Raw genomic sequence first — 6,043 nt, 5'->3', positions numbered from 1 at the left:
TGAGAGTTTAACAACAACTGAAAGGTCAAACACAAATGCTAAAGTTGAATCTAACTATGTATGAAAATAGCCTCTAACTGACTAGAATTGCTGGGACATGCCCCAACTAAATCTAGCAAAATTGAAATTAAAGAACTAAAAATAGAAAAGAAACTTATCTGTCATCCTCAGAGAATGAGGACTCACCACTAATGCTGCTGAGTGAGGATTGGGGACCGATCTATGTGTGATCTGTGATGAGTCCACAATTTGGACTCATTTAGGGCATCATTTTAATAGAATTAGTGTCCTCAAATGCATATTTTGTCTCAATAACTGATGTAAATCTTCAAGTTTCAGGTATTTGGAGTTTGAGGCAAAGCATGGACACTACTTGCCAAAAAGGAACAAAATGGCTGAAAAGACGAAGAAAAGAAGGACTGAGGATCGCCTAATGCATTAGGCGAGTCGCCGAATGGCCTCAACCTCGCCCAAAGTTCTAGAGTGCTGTGCCCAAAAGGAAAAGATCAAGTCGGCGATGAAAAAGAGCAGTCGGCGCGTCGCCGAACAGTTCCGCAAAACAGTACTATATCGCCCAATGATCCAGAACGCGAAGATGCTGAAGGCAAAAGTTGAAAGATGATGAAGTAGACCAAAGGGCGGATCGCCGAGTGCATCGACGATCCCGACTAACTGCGCCGAGTGATCCTTCGCAACAAATTTTTTTACAACTATAAAAGTTAGTTTGAATTTTTATCTATGTATGCAATTTTAGATACAACATTTTATTTTTCTAAGTTTTCAAGTAGAGAATATTTTTGCTTAGCCTTTGAAGATTTGAAGACTTCCAATTTCAAGAAATTGGAAGTGGGTGTTGAATATTCTTCATCCTAGACTCGTTTAAAGTGAATATAAATCATACCCAGCTGATGTTACTTCAATTTAGTATCATTTTCTTCCTCTTTTTCTATGTCTAGGTAAAACCCCAATTCATGGGGTGTGATTTTGTGAATATGGGTTAAATTTCCTGTTGGGTTTTGCTTATTGTTTATCTATTTGTTGTTTAAATGTGATTTCGTTTAGTAGTTATGTTTGATCTTAATGGGATTTGTAGTTGCAAATATGATTTCATCTTAGTGTTTTTGGGTTACTCGAGAGAGAGGTTTTAAAACTAAGACTACTAAATCGATAGCCGGTGATTATTGGGTCGTTGTGGGTTCAGCTCGAGAGAGTGAATCCTAGGTCTTTTCCCACACATTCAGCTCGAGAGAGTGAATGGGCTAAGGTGGAGGCTGTGCTTAAAAGCGACAACTCGGTGTTCGAGAGAGACCGAGTTGATTCGGGGTAAGTTGCTCGAGAGAGAATTTACCCCTACTAAAGTCTAGCCTAGTTACAGATGTTCAACAATTGATTATCAATAACATTTACCCGATTGTGTAGTTTATCCCATCTTCCTATATTCACATTTTTATATTTTCATTGTTTTTGTTCACTAGTTGAATGCAAAACCCCCCTTGATAGTTGACATTCGTGTCAACCCATTGATTTATCATTTTTTTACTCGATAATGTTTTTAGATATGGTTAACTCTAGCATATTCACACTTGAATCTTAATTCTCAGAAACCGCTCCCTTTGGACTCGACCCCAACTCATTTGGTTGGGTTATTTTACTATTGTACGATCGTAGACACTTGAATTAGAAATTATGTCGTGATTACGCAAACATCAATCTGGAAGCTAAGGACCTGAACCTACATCACAAGAAGATGTAGCATAGAGTATGCATCGGTACTTGAAAGGTACTGAGCATGTAGGATAGAATAAAGCTGAACAATAAACATAACTGAACCACAACATATATCTGAGCAATGATAAGAGATAAGCATGATACTATACTGAGAATACCGAACATGAACTAACTGAATGCAATGACCAAGTTTATAACATACTGAGACTGACATCTGACTGTAACTGAATACATGGTCAATGCAATAGAATCTGACTGTAAGAGAGCTACTAATAACCGACATAAAACCACATGAGCTAAATGTGGAGTTTGATGTATACGCCTCATCGAGAAGACCCAATATACTCTACCAGAGGTATAAAGGCATGACTGGTGTGATCACCAAAATGTAATGTCCAAAGAGGGGACTTATAAACCTACTGGGCACATAGTTCTGGGACTATTCGGGTACGCTGAACCCTAGTCCACCGGTATTAAGCTATTCCCAATTGATTATGTACTTAACAATTTATGATTGAATTTTTGTAATATGGATAGCTCAAAATACTGACATGCAAAATCTGAAAATGCAACAATTATGATTGATAATGTGACATTCATAAACTGAAGCACGTATATCTGAAATAACTGACCTAGAATGTGTAATTCATGAACTAAACGAACTACATAGCTAGGGTTCTGAATATCATACAAGGAACTAAGCAACAATATGATAATCTGATTTGGATCAATATAACAGCTAAAACCCAATAATTTCTAATATTCAAGAAACCCTAGGTCTACATAATATAAAGGGAATCAAGATTCTGACTGAAATCTAGGAACCTAATGGGTGAAAGGAACCCACTAGTGAAATCCCACATACCTAGTGACGAATTCCACAGAGAAATCTTTCGATTTCGGGGTTGAAACTGATGAAAACCTGTTGTGTTCTTGGACTAGGGCTTGGTAAGACTCTTTTTCCTTCTTTTCGTTCAACTAGATGAATTTTTGGAGAATGAGTTGACTAGGGTAAGTTCTAGTTAAGTTACTAGGTTAAAACTGACCAAAACTACGTAGTTTAGGGGTCCAACGCATAAGGAAAAGACTAAACAACCCTTGACTTAAAAGCTATCGGGGCCACCGACGGAACTGACCGATGGTCCGTGCTGGTCAACCGTCGATGGTGTTCTGGGGCTTGATTCTGAGGCCTCGATCCACGAACTTGGACCACGGTTCGTGGCCTGAACTACGGTCCGTGGGTCCGGCCGTGGGTCATGCCTTAGGAACTTTTCTGGGCTGATTCTTGGGAGGGCTACAGGTGGCCATCCATGGACCACCAAGATGGACCGTGGATCACCCTACGGTCTGTGGGTGCCAACCGTGGGTTGCACCTGCAACTTTTGGAAATCTGCTGGTTCGGTCTGTTTTCGGATACAGGGTGTTACACCAAAGGTGGTGACTTCTACATCACCACCTTAGATATAAAAACAGGCTTGAAGCTATCAAGCAAAGCTACCATCTGAGGCCAATTTTCTGGGATATTAGAGTATTTAAATTTCAATTTAATGAAAATTTTAATAGTGTTGGAGATATCCCAAATTACTCTATTAGCAGAGTAAGAACTACCATGTAAGATGGAATTCCTCCTTTTCCACAGAAACCACAAGATAACATTAGGCAATGCATTAAAAGTCATCTTTTTCCTAGTATTGACTTTAACATCCCACCATTTCATCAATACTTGTTTTACCTGAACCCATGGTCCCAACAGACCAGCTGCACCTGAAAAAAACCTCCACACAAAATCTGCAACTTCCCTTTTTAGGAATAAATGATCCATTGTCTCATCAATTGGAATCACACAACAACCACATAGATGAGATATGTTAGGATTCCATTGTACCATTAAAGTAGCAACTGGGATTTTCTTTTGTAACGTCTCACAAATTGAAAGAACTAGAAAGAGTGATTTTTGGAAATAATAAAAAAATTTGGAAAATTGGTTAAGTTAAGTTTGAGTTTTTGGTCAAGTTCAAACAACCATAACTCCTAGCTCAGGATGATTTAGGTGTATTTCTAGATTTCGTAGGAAATATTTTGGAATAATCTTTCCAACGCAGTCGAGTTTGCGTGATTCCGAGTTCGTATGAGTGAATTATGTCCATTGGAAGTTGGGCTGTTCAAATAAGGAAAGTCCAATCCGGATTTTAGAAGGGAATTATGGTCTTTTCACCACCCAATTAAGTTAATTCATTTTTAGCAATTAAATTGGGTTCTAAACTTAATTGGTTCAATTTAGACAATTGGAAATTTACGCTAGGGTTTTTGGAGAAAGAACGCAAGAGGAGAAAAGAGGAGAAAGAGCAAAGTTCGTCGTTCTTGAAGGTTTAGCTTATGGATTTCGACAAGGGTTGATCCTGAAAGAGGTATGTGAGTCTTTCGTAGTGTTGGGTTCGTTCACCCACGTGCTAATCATGTTATTTCAGCGAAGTTTGTTCTAGAGAGTTGAAAGTTGATGAATCTTGAATGGTGTTCTTAAAATTGGCCTTCGTTCTTGAGTTAGGTTAAGATTGAGGAGTCCCTTGAGGTTAAAATGTTGTTTCTTTGAGTTGTTTGAGTTAGATTCTTGTGTATACATACTAGGTATCTGAATCTAAAGGGATTTTGAGAATAAGAATTGAGTTTAGGTGCATTGGGGTTAGAAAACGAAGAAGGAACAAGTCGGGCAGAAACTGGATGCAGACCTGTTCCTTAGAAGTGTAACTTTCTCTTCGCGTCGTGGAGAGGTCATGGACCTCTCTGCCTCAAAAGTTATTTCGCGATCAAATAATTAAATGCACCTCCGCGTCGCGGACTAGTTTCTAGGAAGTGAATTCTTGATCATTTCTCATGTTTAGCTGTCTAAAATCATTCCTAAACATCATGAGATCTTTCTTATGACAAATCACAATCCTTGAATCCATAATTCAATTCAAGGAAAGTTAAGAGTCAAGTCAAGAAAAGTTAAGAGTCAAGTCAAGAGAAGTCAAGAGTCAAGTTAAGAGAAGTTCATAAAGTTTTCCAAAAAGTCTTTTACAAATGGTTTAACTTTGTTTTAAGTCTTGAGTTTTGAGTTGAGTAAACAGTAAAGTTTGAAGTTCATTTCTTCAAAAGAGTATATCGGGACTATGTATTCCCAAAGAGTAAATGTTTTCACATTTAATCAAGAAAGGAAACTGAGATTTCCAAAAGAGCCTTTGAGCTAGTTTTCTGTAAAGAGTAAGAGTAAAGTTCATTCTTCAAAGATTATACGGGAACTAAGTATCCCCAAGAGTTAAAATGTTTTCACATTTGAGCAAGAAAGGAAACTGAGATTTCCAAGAGAGCTTTTAATCTAAGTTTTTGAGTAATTATCTCAAACCAAAGAAAGAGTTTTTTTTTTATAAACGTATGAGCTAAGCATATTTTGGGAGTAGTATTGAGCACCGATATGGGGACGAGTTTGAGTTCAGATAACTCACGTCTCCATAAACCATGTAGCCATCATGGGTAGTAAAGGATTATACTTTTTAGATGACTCCTTAAGATGCTTTTAGCATAGACTATTGGATCCACTTAGTTAAGCGTTCTATATGACGACAAAGTATAGGACAGTTCTGGCAGCGTGGGCAAGACGCTGTATCACCACTTAGGCTCATAGTGATGGTTGTCGGTTAAAGAAACTCCCACAGAAACTATATTACTTTATTTTATGAGTAAAGTTGAGTTTGTTATTGCATTTTCTTTAACGAACTAAGTTGTTTTCTAATGTTTTAAAAGCTTTCTATTAATTGCCTGTGTTTTATTACTTTATATTGAGTTAAGTTATCCAGGAGTTGAGTAAATCCAAGGTAAGTGTTTCTTTCAGATTCTTTTCAAGCTTAAGTTATAGTTAGCATTCCAACTCGCATACTCGTATATTCAATATACTGATGTCAGTTGGCCTGCATCTTATTATGATGCAGACGCAGGTAACCAGGATTAATATCCAGCGCCTCGTTGATCCAGTTGAGCACTCAGAGTTAGTTGGTGAGCCTCCTAGCTTTCTGAAAGATCCTCTTATTGCTTTCAGTAGTTTAGTTTATTAGGATGTCGTTGGTCTTGTAGCGACGTCTATCTCAGTTGTTTAGAGGCTTTATAGACAGAGTTATTGATGTTAGTTCATGAGTCTTTACTTTTCCTTTTCAGTTAAGTTGAGACTTTAGTTGCCATTTTGGCCAAGTTGAATGTTGACTTATAATACATTCTAAGTTATATTTTGAGAAGTTCAGTTTACTTGTTTGAAAAGTATTTATCTTTAGTAAAGTCTTTCGCT

The sequence above is a fragment of the Solanum stenotomum genome, chromosome 10 (genome assembly GCF_019186545.1).
Source record: "Solanum stenotomum isolate F172 chromosome 10, ASM1918654v1, whole genome shotgun sequence".
NCBI lineage: Eukaryota > Viridiplantae > Streptophyta > Magnoliopsida > Solanales > Solanaceae > Solanum > Solanum stenotomum.
Note: the sequence above shows the minus strand (reverse complement) of the source record.